This window comes from Lepidochelys kempii, chromosome 4 (assembly GCF_965140285.1).
Source record: "Lepidochelys kempii isolate rLepKem1 chromosome 4, rLepKem1.hap1, whole genome shotgun sequence".
NCBI classification, from domain to species: Eukaryota; Metazoa; Chordata; order Testudines; family Cheloniidae; genus Lepidochelys; species Lepidochelys kempii.
In genome coordinates, this window is record NC_136383.1 from 129,101,502 (window position 1) to 129,124,263 (window position 22,762).

The following is a 22,762-nucleotide window of genomic DNA, read 5'->3' on the forward strand; positions in this document are numbered from 1 at the left end:
AATGCTCTTTCATTTGCCCACTTTGGAGCTTATCCAGAATGGACAGAGGTCAATGGAATGACCCTCTGATTTCCGTGGATTTTGGATCAGGCACTTATTTCTTTAAAATGTTCTTTCTCTCTGTTTTGCAGTTTTCCATGAGACAAAGTTAATCAGAAATTAGTGTAACTGTGAGGAATATTTAAGATTTGATAGACTTTATGTCTGAAAATTGTATTTTTCTTTAAAGGCCAATTATACTTTTAATTCACCTTGTCCCATGTTGGTTCAATTCTTATCCTGGATTCAGAGCTTTTAGCATCCAGATGAACTGAGTTGATGGGCAGAGCCAGTGATGAGCTGCCAAAATCTTAACAACCGGTTCCCTATAAAAAGTTCTGATTTAAGGGATGTGACCCAGTATGTATTTTTTGTACCGACAGGGTTACCATACGTCCATATTTTCCCGGGAGGAATTTTTAAAATTTAAAAATTCCTCCCGGACGGCGATTTAAGAACCAAAAAGCCTGACCTGTCCGGGAAAATACGGATGTATGTTAACCCTGCCTAAAGTTCTTTTTTAAAAAGATGGGCCTGAACTAGAAATGAGCTCCATTTCACATGTGTGAGTCCCCGCCACTCCCTGGGGGTGTGCTAGGGTGACCAGATGTCCTGATTTTGGGGTCTTTTTCTTATAAAGGCTCCTATTACCCCCCACCCCCGTCCTGATTTTTCACACTTGCTGGCTGGTCACCCTAGGGTGTGTACATGTGTGGGTCCCAGCTGCTTCCTGCCCCCCTCATTGAAGCAGGTGTGCAGGGTTACTGCCCTGGGAACTGCAGGGCACCAATGGACGTGGGGCCAGCTGCAGACAGGGGCGCGGGGCAGGGCTAGCTGGAGGCAGGAGGTGCAGGGCTGGCTGCGGGCAGGGCAGGGGGTGCGGAGCTGGCTGGAGACAGGAGGGTGCGGGGTTGGCTGGAGGCAAGGGGGTGTAGGGCAGGGTGGTGGCTGCGGGCAGGGTGGTGGGTGCTCATGGGGAGAGCAGCTCGGAGCAGCCCAAGCAGCAGGGCGTAGCCCAGGCCCAGCAGAGCATCTGGGGACCCACCAGGCAGCAGCGGGAGCCCAGGGCCAGGGGTCGGGGGAGCAGCAGCAGCACCAGGGCTCGTGCCCAGGGCCAGGCGGCAGCCCACATGGCTCCCGCAGTGCAGCCCCCCCGGCGGCCGGGGGAGGAATTACATCACTTCCCGGCTGGAGCCCATCAAAGCCTCAGCGCCCCCTGCAGGGAAGCGGGTTAACAACCGGTTCTAAAACTGCTTCAAAATTTAACAACTGGTTCGCGCGAACCGGTGTAAACCGGCTCCAGCTCACCACTGGGTAGAGCCCTGCAAATCTGCAAGATATCCATGGACCATTTTTGCAGCTTCAGATCAGAGGCGGATACTAATTTGATATCTGTGCAGGGCAGTACCGATGAGATTATACTGATAGGTCTGACCTGTCCAGGGATGATCTCTCAACCCTGTAGAGTGAAATGCGACATTTATAACAGCTCAGAGCAGGAGAGAAAGATCAGGCAGTTAGGAGTATGCAAAGCATCTTGTCTCACTAGTTCTGACAAAGACTTATCTGTTAGACATATAGGGACCAATTCTAAGATACATTAAGGTTGCAGCTAAATTTCTATTTAAAGCTGTATTTTGTATCTTCTCTAAAATCTACAGAAGAAATCAGGTTGGTCTGAAAGCTGATCGGTGAGGTCAGTGGTTGGGGTAGAGCTTGTAGGGAAAATGTGAGTTCCTTTGATCTGCGAATTCCTGAGAATACAGCACCTTTCAAAACAAGCTGGTTTAAACTTGCATAAATGCTTTAGTGGGTGAAATAGGAAAGTTCAACCCTACATACGTGGGGACAAGAGCCTCTCTGTTACAGTGACGTTTATAAGGGCTGAATGGAAATGTGTGTTGTAGGTGTGTTGTTATTGCTGGGATGCTGGTTAGAATGACTGTTATACTAGAAAAAACAACAAGGAGTCCTTGTGGCACCGTAGAGACTAACAAATTTATTTGAGTATAAGCTTTTGTGGGCTAGAACCCACTTTATCAGATGCATGGAGTGGAAAATACATGAAAAGATGGGAGTTGCCTTACCAAGTGTGAGGTCACCTCGCAGCAATGAGACAAATGGGGTGATCTTGTTTGGACAGAAACTGTATTGGGGGAGTGGGGATTCAAGCAGGGTAAACCGCAATTAGCAGGGGTTGAGGTCTGAGTAGCTCAATCATTGTCATCCTTGCACATCCTCCTCTAGATATCGGCACTGGTGCAGCTGCAATGATTCTTGGCTGCTGATTGTTAAATCGATCGCTGCAACATTCTCTCGAGCAGAGCAGGGCAGTAGGCAGCTCCTAGCTGTGATTTATTTGTAATATGTCGTGTTAAGAAGTGCCTCACTTTGCTAGGTGCTGTACACACATTAGGAAAAGTCAGTCCAGGCTCCAAAGACACAAACTAAGGTTAAGACAGGAGGCAACAGGAGCGTACACTAAACAGAGTGGAAAGCAGTTGCGTAACCACTGATCAGCACAGGATGCAGCTCTTTCCCAGAGGAACAGAGCAAAGAGGTTTTTGTGCTGGGGTGTATCATTGTCTGGCAGGTATGAGCATATTGCTAGCAATAATCTCCAATATCGGCTTCAATTGGCTGGTGGGAGTGAAGTCATTGCCTGACCCACTGCCAATGAACTAGTCTCGGACTGCAGAGGAACAGGAGAAAGTGCTGTCGATAAGGTGCTTAGGAGATTGTCCCTGTGTGTGTTGGTACCTGGCCATGGAGCGATAAGCACTGGAACTAGCTTTGTTGTCGATAATGACTCTCTCTCCTGGAGACACTGACAGGAATTCTGGAGTCTCAGTCATTACAACCTGTCCCCTAGAGTCCAGCTGGGGGTTACAACTAAAATAAATAAGTAAGATAACATTAAAAATATTCCCACGTGCAACTTTTCCATAGTTATGATAGTTCCTCTCCTGGCTGTGAGGCTGACATTCAGCTTCAGGTGGCTTTTCCATTCTAATCTATTTTTCATTTCTCATGTAGGGCCTGAGTGAAAGCCCACTGAACCCTCTGAAAGACTCACTTCATTTTAATGGGCTTTGAATCAGGACTATGGTTTTCAAATAAAGTTTTTCTCTCTTAATTGCAGTCAAAATGTGAAAAAGGCTCTCAGTAGTTAACGCAACTCTCTGAGGATTCTTTAGAGTTTCAGATTCAAATTTCATAAATTTCTTGAAGAAAAATGAAAGGATTATTTTACTTTATGTAAAGCCAGTTCCCTCTTCTTTTGATCCTTACTGTGGATGCAGAACACTAACAGCCAGATGAGTTGAGCCTATGAGATCATCTCGATACGTCTGACTGGCCCGATGCTGATCAACAAACCGTAATGCATGAGATGGAACATTTATAACGGCTCAGAGAAGCTAGGGAATATCACTTGGGTGTGAAATATGCAAATTTTGGTCAGAGATGAAAATTCACTTCTGATACCAAATTGCCTCAGAAAAGGACTCCAGCCCCAGGCTCGCCCACACTCACCCCAATTCTGGCAGCGCAGGCCCCCCAGCTTGCGGCACTCAGATGGTGCCCCCCCACGACCACAGCGCTCTGGGCGGTCGCCCACTTTGCCCACCCATAGGGCCAGTCCTGAATGGGATGATGATGACTATGTGGGAAGTTTTTCAGTGCACTGCTCATAGCTTGAAGTGTATGATGGCCTGTGGGTGGTCAGAGATCAAGGGAGTGGTCTTACTTCCATCTGGCAGAATGAAAAGTTCCCTGTTGTTTTGGGTCTTGGATGAGTTGAAGGTCATGGGGCGATGTTGCCTCCAGATAGCGTACTACGTGGCAAGAACAAGCTTCAAACATAGCCAGTGCCTATCTCATGACAGAGCCAACAGTCAGCCCCCTGGTTTTGACCTTCCACGTCGTCTGTGGGCAAAGATCAATCACTTCAGATGTAGCATGATCAGATATGCTTCAAATGGCTATCAGTGAGGCCGTCGTGACTTTCCCCTTTGCTGCCGTGGCCAGTTAGAAGATGTAGATCATACACTTGCAGGATGCTTCCATAGACAAGGGTTGCTTGGTTCCCTCATGGACTTGCACAATGCCCTTCCCTTAGCTGTTGAATGGTTAAGACATGTATGCTAACACACTTGGCTGTCTATGTAAATACAATCACAATAAAAAAAAAAGTATCACAATTGTACTGGAAATCTCCACCCAAACATAACATCAACACTGCTATCTGCTTGATAAGGGAACTGTCATTACCCTCCGGATCCCTGTTCCTTTATATTCGCTCTCACCTCAGACACACTATTGTGATGCCTAGAAATGTAATGAGAGCCTTGATCCAGAATTTCCTGAGAACTGACCAACCAGAGTCTCAAACACAGAACCATAATGTTATGTGAAGCTAGTTCTTTGCATTTAACTTTTCTTTATGAATCTCACATAGAATCAGTTCCCACTGTAAGTGTAAAGGCAGAAATGTTAACTTTTGAATGTTAATTGGGAACTGTTTAAGAACACTTTGCTGGAGGCCCAAAAGGCCACAATCGAGAAAGAAGGCTATACTTAGGCATGGCAGAATTTGATTTTTTTTGTAATTTCAATGGATAATACTGATTTTTATTTTAAGCATTTTTTATTTCAGTGACTTTAATTTTCTTGATTGCATGAAATTGAGGTTTTTTAAACCTTTTTTATTTTTATCAATTTGAATATTCACAGTTGTGGGAAATGAAGGGTGAGTCAGACAATAATTTAATGAAGGTAGATGTCAAGATTCAAACAATTAAAGCTTTATTTGTAACAAGGCTAATTTGAATGTCTAAATCACAGAATTTTGCTCATAATAAAGTACTCGGTTCCCACGACTAGGAGGTTTGAATGAAAAAAAAAAAAATCTCAGGCCTTTTGTTACAGGTCCTGGAATGTGTAATTATTTGCTAGAGCCAGCAGACAATTCCAGGTTTTGAAAGTTCTCCAAATTTGAGCTTAGTCCTTATTTTAATGCATAACATTGAGCATCTCCAGTTGGTCTGGGGGGAGGCACATGTGACGTTTGTCTTGTACTTTTCTGAACAGACTGATCTTTCCACAGACTGTGAAGTTACTGGGATGGCAAGTGCAGGTACTGCCACGCTGGACATAACAGGAAATGGCTGGGATTCACGTCTCCACATTCAAGGGCTATTATGCTGTCATCAGAGGGCACATCACGTGCCACGTACACGTCAAAATCATACTTGAAATCTTGTCTTGCAAGGGAAAATAGAGACTATTTTTGTAGTTGCTAAAATTGTGAGACACCTGAACCTTGACAAATGCATCAAACACTTTACAGTTAGCAAGAAGGAATCTTGATCATAGAGTCCCTTGGGTACCTTGCAGGATATGGGTGCCTTCAGTTTACTTTGAAATTTTGATGCAAAAGCATGCATTGAAGATGAAGGGACTTGCTTTTTGTAGCCCTTTGACTTGAATTCTACTACTTTTAAAGCATTAGTTACATCAGTAGCATCATGTGAATCTCAGATAAGGGGCATATCAATGTGATGTATTAAGGTGCCTTTGTTTCCGTTTGCAAATGAACCCTGTGGATTTTTACCAAAAATAGAAAGAAAAGTTAACTTGCAATACAATTCTCACTGGTTTCCATTGTCCTTGACCCCCGGGCTTAGTTTCACTGCCTTCTTTGAGGTGACTGCATGCTCTTCTTTAATGAGGAAGTCTGTCAGGTCCCAGTGCGCATGAAGAATTTTGCTGCCTTGAGCCAGGAAAAGCAGCGTTTTGGCACAACATGAGGGGAGATATGCAAACCCGATGGACTCACTTTAAAAATGCTAGCCTTTGCCTGTTGGCATGTTTAAATATCGCTGTAAAATGTACTATACACTTGTGGTATGTAGTTGTGGACAGGGTTTGGGATTTCTGAGTATTTGGGTTATTTTTACACACAATGTTTTTCTTTCCTAGGGTTTCCCCCTCTGCCTCTGCTCAAAAAATATTAAAGGATTTATTCAAATTTAAACCAGCGTATTTTGAAAGGTGTTTTGTATCAGATATTTCTGGATCAAATGAATAATGGTCTCTAGAAAGGAATAAATATGTTCAAGAATAACTTTATATTGTCTCCAAATTGTTAGTCACTTGTTGAAAGACCAGACCCAGGAACTGGGGCACTGGAGGTGGAGAATAGTCAATGGAAGGAAAAAAACCATGTCCGTATAAACCAGTACCATGATTTAGTTTTATCATATTCTGGAGACTGCTGTGACAATGAAAAAGGCTGAAAGGCCTAATTGATTTCCGGGGTATAAATTACAGGGAAGTCAGTAGGAGAGGCAACCAAGTAATCCAGGGAAGGATTGGGCCTGCAATGTTTGGTGCTGTCATGGTGGTTGTATTTGGTTGCAGATGTTGGAGATGGCCTGGCCCTTTGAATAGCAAACGGGTCTGCAGAGTAACCATGTGATGCAGTTAGCAGTTTCCCACCAGAGCCTGTCAGTGTCCTTGTCCTCTCTGCAGGGATCTGGATGCTGACGGTGCAGCTGGGTGGGCCTCAATGGGAGGAGACTCCAGTAAAGCTGCCAGCACCTCCAATGGTCAGTACCAGCTTGAGTGAAAACAGATGAATCTTCAACCCCTCGCCACTATCCCCAGCCCTAAAACTATGTCAAATGCCCTTAGCCAAAGGAGGAAATATGTTGGGCTTCTTCCTATATTGGCTCACTTGTGAACCTGACAACTGCCCAGTTTCTCCCTCGAATCACCATGTTGCTGTGACCTTCCCTCCATCCGAGGAAATCTGGATGCAGCCAATAGTTCTTGTCTTTTATTCCAAGTCTCTCCACATGGTAATGCTGCCAATAAAGCTCTGGGACGGCTGGCTCTGGTTTAATTCTGAATTGCTCAGACAGGTTTTACAAGACAGCAAGAAAAGAACTTTTTTGGGGAATCAGGAATAAGATCGTTTGTGCAGGAAAAAATGACCCCCAATTTAGCGGCTACCAAAAAAACAACAACCCACATTTCTCTCCGGAAAGAAATGTCTTTAGCCGTAATCTTGTCTGGCTGGACAGTATACTTCACAATGCTAGTGTTGTCAGAGGAGTCACCAGGTGGCGCTGTTATACGTAGTCTTTCAAGTTGTTTTTCTGAATGTGTGAGCGGCTGTGTAGTTTTGGGAAGACATGCTGTGATGTTGGTTTTGGTTACGCAAAGTTGTGAGGAAAGGCAGCTGTATGAGAAGCAGAAGAGTTTCTCTGCCTGCGTGTCTGATTAGAGTGAATTTTTGAAGCAGATTTGCAGTCTAAGAACTGGACATGGGTGCTGGGATAGATTCCTGAGAGAAGGGTTTCCCTGCAGGCTGCTTGTGATTGCCTCTCTCCCAGGTCTGGTGTATATGTGAATAAAAGAAGTTACGCTTGGGATACTCAGACTCCACATCACTGATTTGCCCTGCACTGAGAGGCTGACCTGCAAGGCCGGGACATTTGCTGCTGCTTGGCACTGGGTCAACATCGGTGCTACAAGCAGGACACTGGTGATGGGAAAGAGTCAGCAGTATTATGGACAGTTCAGCAAGGGGAGCACAAGGACTCTGTGTGGTGCTGAAAGATTTTTCAAGACACGGTCTGAAAGCTAGGTAGCGGTTACACTATGGATAGGAAGCAGCTGTGACCCTGAAAGGAACAGGATGGGGAGGTTTTTGTATTGGTCTGAATCACTGTGAGAGGGTAGCTGCGATACTGCTGACAGTAATAATCTCCAGCATCTTCAGCTTCAACCTTACTGATTGTGAGGGTGTAATCAGTGCCAGACCCACTGCCTTTGAACCGGGCCGGGACCCCGGATTGCAGGGTAGAAGCAAGATAGATAAGGAGCTTCGGAGCTTGTCCTGATTTCTGTTGGTACCAGGCTAAGTAGTGATAGCTACCACTGGTGAGGCTTGAACTGGCTTTGCAGCGGATAGTGACTGTGTCTCCGGGAGACACTGCCAGGGATTCTGGAGTCTGAGTCAGCACAATCTGCCCGCTGGAGTCTGAATTAAGAAAGAGAATATAAATTAGTATGTACATGTATAGTCTCTCTTTCTCTCATATGTATCAGATATGTCAAGAGTATAGTTAATCAAAATAAACAATACTTTGATTTTGATTTTGTAAACTTTCCCATGTTTTCTTTTACATACTTATGATAGCATCGTTGTCAGAGGATGAACTAACATTAAGTTTGAAGTGGCTGTTTCATTCCAAGCTGTCTTCAATTGCTTGTATTTCCCTCACAGTTCCAATGAAAAGGAGAGACCCTTCTCAGAAGTTACTGTCACTAACTCATATTTATGGATTCATACTGAACATTCCTAGATCTGTTAAGTTTTTCTATGGATCACTGTAGTTTAAATCATCCCATGCCTCCTTCATTTGATTCTTACCCTGGATCCAGAGGACTAACAGCCAGATGAGCTGAGCCTGTGAGATCATCTTGATACGTCTGACTGGTGTGATGCAGATCAGCAAACTGTAACCAGTGACATGGAACATTTATACTGGCCCAGAGCTGCAGGGCAGCGTTACCTGGGTGTGAAATATGCAAACCTAGTTCAGAGAAAAAAAATCCCAGCTGACCTAAACACATGCAGAAAAGGGGAAATGAGAGACCGTGGATGAAATAGGCAAGTTTGACCTGTCTGGCCCTAGGAATGCATCCTCAACTTTCAATAAAATGGCAGTTCCATTAATAGTGATGATGGTGCCCCGAGGTCCCTGTCTTGATCAGGACCCTATTTTGTTAGGTGCTGAAGTACCCCATATTAGGTTACAGTCCTTGTCCCTCACTTTGTGTTGAAATTTTCTCAGATCATCAGTATTGCATGGTAGCTCGTTTAAGTTTAATAAGCTGACAATCACTGTTATACTAGGAATATCCTCAGAAAGGTGATATCAATGGTGTTGTCTCCCTGTATTAGTTGATCTATGCAGAGGGCTAATCCGTCCTTTAATTACTATTCCCTACTGGATTTATTAGTCATCACCTTTGAGATCCCATTAAATAGTTTGTAGCCCTGTAGCGTTGCTCCCCATGTTCTATGTAACATTGCTTAAAGAGACCGTGATTTTCTTTCCTGGAGATTTAACGTTAGACTCTTACGTCCATATTTCAGCCCTTGAAATATTTGTCCTCATTTTTCAAATTGTAGTATGCCTAGCCGCTCCCCCTGGAAAGTTAGCTGAATGTGGCCACCTAGAGCCAGTTCCATGGAAGTTCAGCCTGTTGTTTAAAAAGGTTTAGGTATAAAAGCGGCCATTCAGTAAATGTCCATTTCCTGTGCAGAGTGTAGTGGGGTAGAGCTCCCTGCAAGAAAATACTGTATTTTGTGCACAAACACACCAACTACTCATAACTGCATCAAAATACCTTTCAGTGATGACATTCTCGAGTCTAAGAAACGTGTTAAAAGAATGTTTGTTCATTTTTATTGCCCCCAAATGTTAATTTACCTGCTAGAAGAATAGATCAGGGAAGTGAATATACTTTTGATTGTCTCTTATTTGTTTGAACAACATATCCAGTGTACTGACCAAGTGAAAGGGAGCCCCTCCCCACTTCTAAAACAACATTACAGTATTCAGAGTAGCAGCCGTGTTAGTCTGTATTCGCAAAAAGAAAAGGAGTATTTGTGTCACCTTAGAGACTAACCAATTTATTTGAGCATAAGCTTTCGTGAGCTACAGCTCACTTCATCGGATGCATAAAGTGGAAAATACAATGAGGAGATTTATATATACACAGACCATGAAAAAATGGGTGTTTATCATACACATTGTAAGGAGAGTGATCACTTAAGATGAGCTATTACCAGCAGGAGAGTGGGGTGGGGGGAGAGAAAACTTTTTGAAGTGATAATGAAGGTGGGCCATTTCCAGCACATTTCCAGGAGTTAACAAGAACGTCTGAGGAACAGTGGGGGGGGGGGGGGGGGAGGAATAAACAATGGGAAATAGTTTTACTTTGTATAATGACTCAACCACTCCCAGTCTCTATTCAAGCCTAAGTTAATTGTATCCAATTTGCAAATTAATTCCGATTCAGCAGTCTCTTGTTGGAGTCTGTTTTTGAAGGTTTTTTTGTTGAAGAATAGTCACTTTTAGGTCAGAAATCAAGGGACCAGAGAGACTGAAGTGTTCTCCAACTGGTTTATGAATGTTATAATTCTTGACATCTGATTTGTGTCCATTTATTCTTTTACATAGAGACTGTCCAATTTGCCCAATGTACATGGTAGAGGGGCATTGCTGGCACATGATGGCATATATCACATTGGTAGATGTGCAGGTAAATGAGCCTCTGATAGTGTGGCTGATGTTATTAGGCCCTGTGATGGTATCCCCTGAATAGATATGTGGGCACAGTTGGCAACGGGCTTTGTTGCAAGGATAGGTTCCTGGGTTAGTGGTTCTGTTGTGTGGTTGCTGGTGAGTATTTGCTTCAGGTTAGGGGACTGTCTGTAGGCAAGGACTGGCCTGTCTCCCAAGATTTGTGAGAGTGATGGGTCATCCTTCAGGATAGGTTGTAGATCCTTGATGATGGGTTGGAGAGGTTTTAGTTGGGGGCTGAAGGTGACAGCTAGTGGAGTTCTGTTATTTTCTTTGTTGGGCCTGTCCTGTAGTAGGTGACTTCTGGGTACTCTTCTGGCTCTGTCAATCTGTTTCTTTACTTCCGCAGGTGGGTATTGTAGTTTTAAGAATGCTTGATAGAGATCTTGTAGGTGTTTGTCTCTGTCTGAGGGGTTGGAGCAAATGTGGTTGTATCGTAGAGCTTGGCTGTAGACGATGGATCGTGTGGTGTGGTCAGGGTGAAAGCTGGAGGCATGTAGGTAGGAATAGCGGTCAGTAGGTTTCCGGTATAGGGTAGTGTTTATGTGACCATCGCTTATTAGCACTGTAGTGTCCAGGAAGTGGATCTCTTGTGTGGACTGGTCCAGGCTGAGGTTGATGGTGGGATGGAAAGTCAATGGGAGTGGTAGCCAGGTAACCCGGGGCAGGACTGGCCCTGCCGTGTCTGTCACCCATTTATGTAGGATGTTGTAGTGTTTATTTTATTTGGTTGTTGAAGACAGCGTTAGGGAAGGCCTGGCCCTTTCAGCAGGAAGCTTCTCTGTTGAGCAATCACATGATTAGCAGGTTCCCAGAGGATTTTACTCTCAGCCCCAGTAGAAAGGGGATCGGATCCATTCCCCTCGTCTCTGAGTTGCTCCTCAGTGATTCAGCTCAGTAATGTTAGTTACGCTGTTTCTCCACAGGCCCCTGTAAGCCCTTCTTGGGGACCTGACAACTTCCCTTCCCCTCTCTAAGCCCCCCAAATGTACCACATTCCCTCTAACAGAGGAGGGTTGAATACTCCTAGGAACCTGCTCTTGTCATGCCATGTATCTTCGTGTGGGTTGCTAGGAATTGAGAGAGTTGTTCCTCCCCAGCATCTGAATTCGCATCCTCTCCAGGCCTCCCAGGCCTTTTAAAATTTTCAGTAGATCATTGTACTTCATCAAATTCCTTGGTTTGATCCTTACCCTGGACGCAAAGCTCTAACAGCTGGATGAGCTGCACCTGTGAGATCATCTTGATACGTCTGAGTGGCCTGATGCTGATCAACAAGCCGTAACAAGTGACGTGGAACATTTATAACAGCTCAGAGCAGCAGGGGGCGGTCACTTGTGTGTGAAATATGCAAATTGGGTTCAGAGATGAAAATTCATATCCAGTTCACAGACATGCACAAAAAGGGAAGGGGCTGGGTTAAATTGGCAAGTCCAACCCCACAGTCCTGGTGGCAAAAGCCTGTCTGTTAAAATGACATTTGTCGGGAAAGAATGGCCATAAGTTTTCCTAGCAATAATAATATGCTGGGTTAGTATCACTGTTATGCTGGAGATCTCCTCACAGTAACCATACAAATGGTGTGAATTCTCTGACAGACAAACTGTACTGCATGGGGGAGGGCTGCAGTCGGAGGTGAACACAAATAGCAGGGGTAAATCATGATTAGCTGAATCTGTGCCCTCCCCTCCCCTCCTTATCTATGTCTAGGTATCAGCACTGGGGCTACTACAATTGCTGCAACCTTCTCTCTAGCAGAGGAGGGCTGGATGCATCTCTTTGCTGTGATTTATTTGTATTACGTAGTGTTAAGAGGGGCTAGTGTATGATCAGGACCCTGCTTTGTTAGATGCTGTACACACACATTATGAAAAGTCAGTCACTGCTCCAAAGATGCTACAATCTAAGTATAAGATAAGAGACAACAGGTGAAAGGGGAAAAAACCACTGGAGCAGAACAGCTAAAGGTAACAGTGAGATGGTTTTGAGAAGTTCACAAGCAGCCATTGCAGCAACCTGTCCTTGTCATTGCGTATGTCCACCAGAGTGGGTCATTGGAAAGCACCAGGAGCTGTCCCTTCCCTCCCAGGGATTGGACCCACTGTTTCTGCTGCCCCCTAGTCCTTCCCAGCTAGAGACATGATCCAAAATCTATTCCCCACATGGCAGCATTGCTAGTAACAAGCGGGGATGACATTTTCTCCTCAAATCCTGAACACTCAATCTCTGTCAAGCAGCCAGTAAGAATTACTTTGGAAGCAAAGAGTAACATCATGTAAGCCAGAAAATAAATGCCACCCTCGATCACATCATGTAAAATCCCTGCTTCATACAAGGAAATTTCTCCAGCAGCAAACTCATCTGGGCTGTCTGCTTATTTTAAATTGTACTGTAGGCTGGGGAAGAGTGGTAGCACAGAGCGGTTGTGACCCCAGGAGCGAGGTCCTGAAAGGCTATTCAAATGAAGTATAGCAGCTGGCCAGAGACAGTGACTGTTTAGTAAGTGAAATGAACAGCACAGGGAAGAGTTTGTACAGGTCTGAATCGGGGTAAGAGGAGTTGCTCTTGCTCTGTTGACCATACTATTCTCCTGTATCTTCAGCTTCAACACTGCTGATTGTGAGCGTGAACCGAGACCCACTGCCAATTAACTGAGCTGAAACCCTCTAGACAAGGATAGAAGCGCTATAGATGAGGAGCCCAGGAGCTTTTCTAGATTTCTGTTGGTACCAGCCTATATCATAGATTGTAAAAATATTTCTGTTGCTTGAACTGGTTTTGCAGTTGTGTGCAACACTGAGCCTGCAAGCTTGTCTTGATGGTTCAGAGCTGACCAGTGCTGATCGATTAACCATGGAGAGTGAAATGCAATATTTCTTTGTACTGGGAAAAGATCATGCTCAGTGCAGCAGGAAAAGATCAGTCAGATGTGAGTGTGCAAAGCATCTTGTCTCACTCCCTGTAATATAGGCTTAGCCCTTAGATCAGCGATTCTTGAAATCATGCCCCTCCTTAGCATTTTGTTTTTATTTGGAGGCTGCCCCCCTCCTCTTTACAACAGTGAGGATACTGCCACCTAGCATTGCTAATGTGTTTGTATCAGACAGCCCTTTAAAAGCACACACCTTAATTGCCACACAATTTTCCTGGAAGTATTTCTCAATTTCAGCATCAAAGCATGCCAGTACACATTGCAGCCTCATGCCCCAGGTCACAACACCGTTCCCTCCTGGGCTCAGCCACCTGAAATGCCAGTCAGATTTGGCCTGTTTGCACTTTCCATATGAATGGCATTGCTACCCGGTATAATTAATGAATTATTCAAAGGCTTGCTGCACCCCCTAGAAAGTCTGACACCCTACCCTACTCCACCCCCCACTTGGGACCCTCTGCCTTAGATATATAAGGATTGATGTCTTTCATAGCAAGGCACAAATAACTTCCATTTAAGCCAGTGGGTCTGATCCTGATCTTAGTTACACTGGTTTAACTCCACAGACTTTAATGGAGTTTCTCCTGATTTATACTGGTTAAATGAGATTTGTATCCTGCAGAGGGAGAATAGGGTCTATGGAACTGATTTATTTTCATTATTTTAGATTGTGTACAATGATTTCTATTGTTGCATTAATTTTTTATGAGCTACATATGTAGAATTTCAGATACTCTAATTTATAAGTTGTCATCTGTTGCCAATCATATGGAAGTTCATCTTGGATGTTATACTTAATGCTATGGTTAACTGGGATCACCTAATGTGTTTTAAATGTGTCCTTCTGTATACTAAGCAGTAAGGGATGTTGAAAAGTGTGCTAATGTGTGAGTAACACACTTTAAATCCCCACTCATTTACCCAGTGTAAGGGCTGATCCTTGCTGCAAAGTTGTGGTCAGTATGATATCAGCTGATTTAACTCTTCATTGTGTTGTGTCCTAACACAATTTGATTTTGTAGACAAGGCCTGTGATGTGGGGAGTGGAGGGGACAGAGAGGATGTCAGTACCATGTAGAGCTGTGTTATCTAACCCTCATCTCTATGCAAGATGGGGGCTAAAGTAGGGGCATATGGGGAACAGAGAGGTGAGGTATTTATAAAGTTTGGGAATGTGGGCCAGGATTTCCACATGGAAATTAGACTTCAATTAAAAATGTGCAAACCCAGCATTTTACATTTTCTAAATTAGTTAAATAAAACTCTCTTAAATGTGCTGGGAAAACCAGGGGGAAAAGTTAATCAGAACACGTTTTGCATTTAAAACCAACTTATTTACTAAACAAAGGAAGGACGGTCTGTGGTTAGTGAATTGGAGTGATCGTTTGTGCCACCGTTGTCCTTCACAATTTTAGCACCAGCAGATCTCATTAACTTGCAATAACACGCCAGTGAACACACCTGCTCTGTATAACCGTACATCCCCTGGGTCTGGTACAGGGCTGTATAGAGCCCGTGATCTGCGCATAGTGCCCTTGCATATGATCTGGCTGTTACCTGGGTAACCAGCCTGTGTGCCAAGCTTAACGCTCTACAGGCTTTAATTCACCCCCATGCAGATGGCCAGCACAAGGCCATCAATCAAATCACACTTAAGCTCTCCCAATACTTTAGTGCCCAGACCCTGTGTAAATCTTCAGCACCTTTAAGCTGAAGGGTCCAGCTGTGTGGAGCTCACTGAAAGGAAACCCCAGGAAAGCATCCAGCACCTCCAGGGCTCAGTACTGGACAAATCTTCAGGCCTCCAATACCTCCTCCCCCCACACATGCCCCCACGTTCTTGTTCCTTCTTCCCTGTAGCAAAACAGGGCTGCATGCTGCTCCCAACGAAGCTTGCCAGCGTCATGCCACGTGTCCGGCACATCGTATAGCTGGGGAGCACCGTGAGTGCTGCCTCTTCAGCCTTCCCAACCCCTGGCAGGTACAGAGCTCAGGCTGCAAAGAAAGCCCTGGGCCAGCCAGGGCTGTTTTAACTCTGAAATGCGCACACAGTGTTTATAGGGCAGTTAGGGAGAGGTATTGTTTGGGTGTGGGGAAGAAAATCATTTACCTTGGGGAAAATGGGCACCTGGTTCTGGGGAGGTAAAATCTCTGACATCTGGAATGAAAATCTGGGCCGTGTAGTTCTTCCCGTCTGGGCTGCAGGCTGGGAACAAGGGGAGAACAGCAATGTCTGTGGCCCTCCCAAGCAGTGTCTGTGCGAAGTGTGGCAGTTGCACGGATAAAGTGATGATGTAGGAAGCAGCTGTGATGCTGAACCCAACAGCACAGGCTGGTTTTTGTATTGGTCCAGATCACTGTGAGAGGGTCGCTGCGGGACTGCTGGCAATAGTCATCTTCAGCTTCAACCCTGCTGATGGTGAGAGTGAAATCAGCTCCAGACTGAACTGGGCGGGGACCGCAGATTACAAGAAGGTACCCTGATAGATAAGGAGTTTAGGAGCTTGTCCAGATTTCTGTTGGTGTCAGGCCACATGCTCAATGCCTGAATTGGTAAAACTTGAACTGGCTTTGCAGTTGATGGTGACTCTGTCTCCAGGAGACACTAGCAGGGATTCTGGAGTCTGAGTCAGCACCATCTGCCAAATGGAGCCGGGATAGGGAAAACCATTAAAATAAAAAGAAACTGATCAATTGAACAAAATAATGGTTACCAAGCCAAAGCTGCATCTTTCAATATCTGGTCTGTTACATTCATTTAGCCCCTTTTGTTACAATTTGGCCTGTGCGCACTTGGAATGGGATTAAGTTACATATTTTGTTCAGTAAATAATTATATCGATTTTAAATTCTATTATAAAGTGTGGGTCTCTCCACTGTTCTTGTTCCTACCCGGAATCCAGAGTATGAGGAGCCAGAGAAGGTGAATCTGCAAGATCAACTTGATAGGTGTAGACTGGCAGAAACTGAGCTCAGAATCACAAAATGTTAAATTGTAACATTTCTATCTGGTCCATCAAGTAGCCATATACAACCCTTGATCTGGGACTGCAGCTCCCACTGATGGTAAGAGGAGGTTGTACAGATAGATGACAGCAGGATATGGCTCTTACAATCTGTATGTTAGCTGGGTATTGGTGGAGTGTGTGTCTCTGCTAATTTGATCACCCTACAGTGCCTGGAACCCACAATGTGCTGGGGAGAGGTTTGCAAGATGTAGGCCCTGGGATCCTTTACTTCAGCGCTGGATTCCACTGTGGAAATCTTTCAACCAGCCCCCCGTTCTACTTAATCACATGGCAGCTCTGCCAATATAGCATTGGAGAGACAAGGTGAGTGAGGAAATATCTTTTAATGGACCAACTTCTGTTGCTGAGAGAGACAAGCTTTCCAGCTACACAGACCTGACCTGAGGAAGAGCTCTGTGTAGCAAACAAGTTTGTCTCTCTCACCGACAGAAGCTGGCCCAATAAAAGATTTTACTTCACTCATCTTGGCTCTCTAATATCCTGGGACCAACATGGCTACAACAACACTGCCTAATACAGTGTTGGGACATTTTCTTTCTGCCATGTTCAGGCAGTCTCCATAGGGCTCGCAACAGGAATTATTTTCGGGACTCAGAGAGCAAACTCATTTAATCCAGAAAAAAAAAAAGACTCCTTAATTCTTGTGGTGGAAAAACCCTTCGATATGGGAGCAAATTTCTCCCAACAGCAAACTTGTCTAGTAAGTAAAAGAGCAACAAAAGTGCAGGTGAATCTCTGGCCCAAATGCTGAGCTGCTGAAAGACTGATCAGACCTCAAGTGTAGCAGTTCCAGGGAGGGGGTGATTCTGTTGAGGAAGCAGCTGTGACATTGAACAGAACAGCACAGGGAGGTTTTTGTACTGGTCTGTATCACTGTGAGAGGGTAGCTTTTGCCCTGTTGACAATAATAATCTCCAGCGTCTTCAGCTTCAACTCTGCTGATAGTGAGCCTGTAATCACTTCCTGATCTACTGCCGCTGAACCGGGCTGGGACCCCAGAGTGCAGGGTGTCAGCATAATAAATAAGGAGTTTAGGCGCTTGTCCCGATTTTTGTTGATACCAAGCTAAGAGCTCTTTGCCTGAGGAGCTACTGGTGAGGCTGGAACTGGCTTTGCAGTTGATGGTGACTCTGTCTCCTGGAGACACGGCCAGGGACTCTGGAGTCTGAGTCAGCACGATCTGCCCGCTGGAGTCTGAAGTTAAAACAGAATATAAATGAATACATTTTTAATATACAGTAGGTCAAAGCAAACACGATTTTTTTCATAAATAGTCTCCTGTGCACATTCCCTATTTACGATAGCTCATTACCTTGGCCGAGAGGCTAATGTTAGGCTTGAGGCAGCTCTGTCGCTGTAACACTTTTCATTTGCTCATTTAGGGCACATTGGAGTCCATGGAAAGACTCCCATGCACTTTAATGGGCTTTACGACAGGCCCAAATATTTTAAATGTGGTCTTGCTTTCTCATTGGCGCTTAAAATGCGACAAAGCTCAGAAGTTAGCAGAACCCACTCAGGGCTATTACAAATTTGATAGACAAGGTTCCTAGATTTTTTCATTTCTCTTTAAAGGAGGATCTTGCCTATAATCAAGCCAGTTCCCTCTTGGTTTGGTTCTTACCCTGGATCCAGAGCACTAACAGCCAGAGGAGCTGAGCCTGGGAAATCATCTTGGTTGTTTGAATTGACAGATGCCCATCGACAAACTGTAATGAGTGACACGGATCATTTATAACAGCCCAGAGCTGCAGGGGATGGTTGCTTGGGTGTGAAATATGCAAATTTGGGTGAAATATGCAAATTCCCATCTGATCCAAAACATTCAGAAAAACGGAAGGGATGGGGCATTAGGGTAATAGACAAACTCAACTCAGCAGGGCCTGTGGCAGCTCCCTCACTTTGTGTTGAAATGGGAAGAGGAGTTGTTGCCGATTAAGTCTATAGTGGTAGCACCCAGAAACCTCAACCAAGATCAGTGCCCCATTGTGGCAGATGGTGTTGCACACAGGAACACCCAGTCCCTGATGCTTGTGTTGTGTTGAAATGGCAGTTGACATGGTTGAATGGAAATAAATGGTCAGCTCATCATTGTGGCCTGGATGCCACTTTAAATTTAATGAACTTAGTTTTACTATTATCCTAGAAATCTCAGTGCAGTGCCATCAATGCTGTGATCTCCTTCCTTAGGGAAACTGGGCGATGGGACACCCTCTGCCCTCCTACCTCCTGCTACCCCTGAGTTATCGTCTTAGAGACCTTGTTTTATGCACCCACAGTTGCGAGAACCTTAACTGTGAATCTTCTGACTGTTCCTATGTTAGTATGAACGTAGGTTAAACCTGGTGGCCTAATGTTAGACTCCAAAGGCCCTATTTAGACACACAAAAGAAGTGGCCTCATTTTCAAAGCACTTAGTTTAGCATCCAGCAGCTACAAAATGAAACATAGTAAAGTGATGCCATCTGGTTGCACTTATGTGGAAAGTCAGCTTTGTGTTTATAGAGGTTTTAGATTTAGAGCTGATTGAAATGTTTCACAAAAAGATTTCAACATTTTTTGAACTCTATACTTTCAGTTCACTGATCTCCTCCCAAATATTTTCCCTCCTCTGTACGCTATTTCCTGAGGGAGGGGGAAAGTGTGTGTGTGTGGGAAAGGGGATGATAAAAAATGAAATGGAGTTTTTCCCAAAAAATTGTTTTGAATTTTTGTTAGGATAAAAATGAGCAATTTCACAGAACTTCACCTGAAATGAAAAAATATAATTTCCTATTAAATATTTCACAAAATATACTTACCTCTGTTTAGATTATGTTCAAGATATACTTGCTAACCAGATCACATGGTTACAGAAGCAGCTTAACCGTCTGAGGTAAGTTTTTAGATCTGTATTTAAATGTATTTTTCCATTTTTGCTTCTCTCAAGTTTTATTTACTGAGTGGTTTATTTCTAGAATGGGTATTTTGAGATAAAAGTCAGCCGTGTATTTGGTGCCTAACTTGAGGTTAAAGATGAACAGAAAATACCTTCCTTCTATTCCCCATGGAGTGCCCTGGTGAGCGAGTCCTTATTAGACATCCCTAGGAGAACTAGATTGGAAGAATAATAGATGAACTATGTACCCACTTTGTTCTTGTGTAATACCTGTACTGGCCTGGGAGCCAGTGGTGACTTTGTCTCCTGGAGACACTGACAGGGACTTTGGAGACTCATAGCAATTTGCCCCTGGTGTCTGAAATTGCAAACAAAATCTACATTAACACAGATGTGGTCTATTACAGTAAGCAATATTACATTATAAATGCCTGCATGTACATTTGATTAGGGAGTGATGCTCATGTTACACTTATGAAGAATCTTTCAGTCTAAAACCTTCTATCTGGTTGCTCCTCATCTTATTTCCTCAAAAAGAAAAAATGCCTCTGATGAAGTGAGCTGTAGCTCATGAAAGCTTATGCTCAGATAAATTGGTTAGTCTCTAAGGTGCCACAAGTACTCCTTTTCTTTTTGCGAATACAGACTAACATGGCTGCTACTCTGCAGACTAACATGGCTGCTACTCTGAAACCTTATTTCCTCAGTTATTTCTCTGGAATGACATGTAAACAATGTTTATGGATCAATTTACAATGCTTTTGATTTTTGAGTTTCTACCTCAGCAAACATTAGTGCTCAGAACTGATTCTGAGCATGAAATCGGTTCCAGACCCACTGCTACTGATGTGTAGAGCCCTGCAAATCTGCAGCGGTCCACTTTATATCCACGGGTATCTGCATCTGCAGTTAATTTATGCCTGTGTACTCTGTGAATTGGATGGAACTCTATTGTCGGTTTGTTAAATAAATTAATAACACTTTAGCTGGTCTATTTAAACCAGCTTCTCCACTGTTGTTCTTAGCCTGAATCCAGAGTATAAGAAGCGAGAGAAGCAGTGATTGACACCAGATCTACACTAGGAGCATGTTGCCAGGAGAGATATACCCGTTCACTGTATGAGCAAAGTACTTCTAGTGTGGGTACAGTTTATACCTGCCAAACTATGTCTAGCTTTTACCAGTATAGTTTATTCCAGCCCTCCCACCTCCTCAGCATAACAAACTGTACCAATGAAAGCACAGTATTGTTTTTATCATCGCATTTACCCGAGGGGCTTTTATCAGCGCATCCCTATTGGTCACAATTCAGACATCATCATACATTTGACTGACAGATATATCAGCAACAGTGTGTAGAGTAGACCTGGCCAGAGAGATCAACGGATACATCTAAAGTGACAGATCCTGATCCTAGAAACACTCTGTTAAAGTGTTAAATCATGTATGTTAGCACCGACATGCAGGGGACTGTCACGCTGTGTGGAAATATGTAAAACAATCCAGTCAAAATATACAAACGGACAGTCTGTGTAACTGTACATCCCCTGAGCCCCTAGGGCAGAGGCTGCCCATACCGAGCTGATCTGTGCGTACGGCCGTTACAATCAATCTGGCTGTTAGCTGGGTGTCCAGAAGGTGTGTATCGCTCTTAATTCTCCACAAGATTTAATTCATCCCTATGCAAATGGCCAGCACAAAGCCTGTGCACCAATCAAGTCATGCTTACACTCCCACAACACACAGTACTTCATGGCACAGATCCTGTGTGAGTCTTTAGCACCTTTATGCTCAAACCCAGTCAGGTGCAGTTCACTGAACTGAAACCCCAAGAGAGTAGCTGGCACCTCCAGGGCTCAGTACCGGTTTGCATAAAGTTAAACAAATCCTCAGGGCCCCAATCCCTGCTTTCACCCTTATCCTCTCTCACAGACCCCATGTAGCAGAGGAGGGCTGCATGCAGCTCCTAACACAGCCTATCAGTGTCATTCCATGTGTCCATCACTGTCATCGCAGCATGTGGCTAGGGAGCACCAGGAATTGTTCCTTTGCTGCCTTTGCAGCCTCGGCAGCCAGGGAGCTCAGGTTCCCTAATCAAAAGGGAGCCTCTATATCAGGGGAGGCCAGGCACTGTGAACTGCCCTCCAGATGTCGCTCTGGGCTCTCTTCCATTGCATACGTTGTTATCTGCAATGCTGCCACCCAGCTTCAGCACGGAGAATAAACCAGACCAAGCCAGTGCATAGTGGCGGCAGCTCTGGATGAGCCAGAGCGTCACCTATTACCTTAGTCCAGGACCTACGATCAAGTGGACAAGGAGGCAGGTGCAGTGATGGACTCCTGAATTTACTTAATGTGTCGCTGTTTCCCACTCTTGTGTCCGCTCTATAAGAACATGAGCATTCCACTGGTGGAAGCTGACAAGGGGCCAGTCTTTACTACCTTGTCCTGCCCCTCCCCGCCCGGCACTGTCCATTTCACATTGCCTCCCTTTGGATGACCCATGATAGGGGAGGTTGTGGCCACTTTGTGTTGCTGTGATCTGGTCTCCTGGTGTGATTAATATTGCAGGGGAATAATCCTGTGCAAACCCAGAGAAATTCCAGCCCTGCAGAATCGATTGCTGTCTCAAGCTCGATCTTGTTGTCAGTACCCAGCCTGTACCTTTGTCCTGTCAGATCTCAGCACCTGAGTCCTCTCTACAATGCAGTTGAGTGGAGCTCAATGGAAGAAAACCCCGGTCAAGCAACCAGCACCTCCAATGGTCAGTCTGAGTTTGGGTAAAACCAAAGAAATCCCCTAATCCCAACCTCTGCGGCCAGCCCTAAAAAATGTCAAATGCCCTCAGACAAAGGAGGAAATACATGTTGTGCTTTTCCCCATCTGAGCCCACTTGTGACAACTGCCCAATTGCTCCCTCAAAGGCCCCATGTTTCTGCAACCTTCCCTCTGTCAGAGGAAGACTGGACGCAGCCAAAAGCTCCTGACTGTGTTATTTCACGTGTCCACCAGAGTGGGTCGTTCGAGAGTAACGTGAGTTGTTCCTTCATTCCAGAAGATGAACTTGATGCCCCTTCAACCTTTCTAGGCTCTGCTAGCTCTGGAGTTCAGGAATTTGGTTCAACCTCTCCAAAAAGCAGCACTGCCAGTAAAGCACCAGGAAGGGCTGTGTCTGTTTTAATCCTGAAATGCTCATAGGGGGGGCAGCAAGTACAAATTATTTTGGTGAATTGTGGAGTAAAATGATTTATGCAGGAAAAAGCACCCCTGATTCAGCTGCTGCTGCAGCAAAAAGATTTCTTTATGGAAAGAAATGTGGCTAGCAGCAAGGACAGTATACTTTGCAGGACAGTATACTTTTCTCAGGACAGTATACTTTGTTGTGTCTGTGACACCAGATGGCGCTGTTACACAGTCTTCCAAGTTTTTCAGAGTGTGCGAGTAAGTGTTTTGGGGAGACATGCTGTGGTGGTGTTAATTTGGGCTCTGCAGGGGTCTG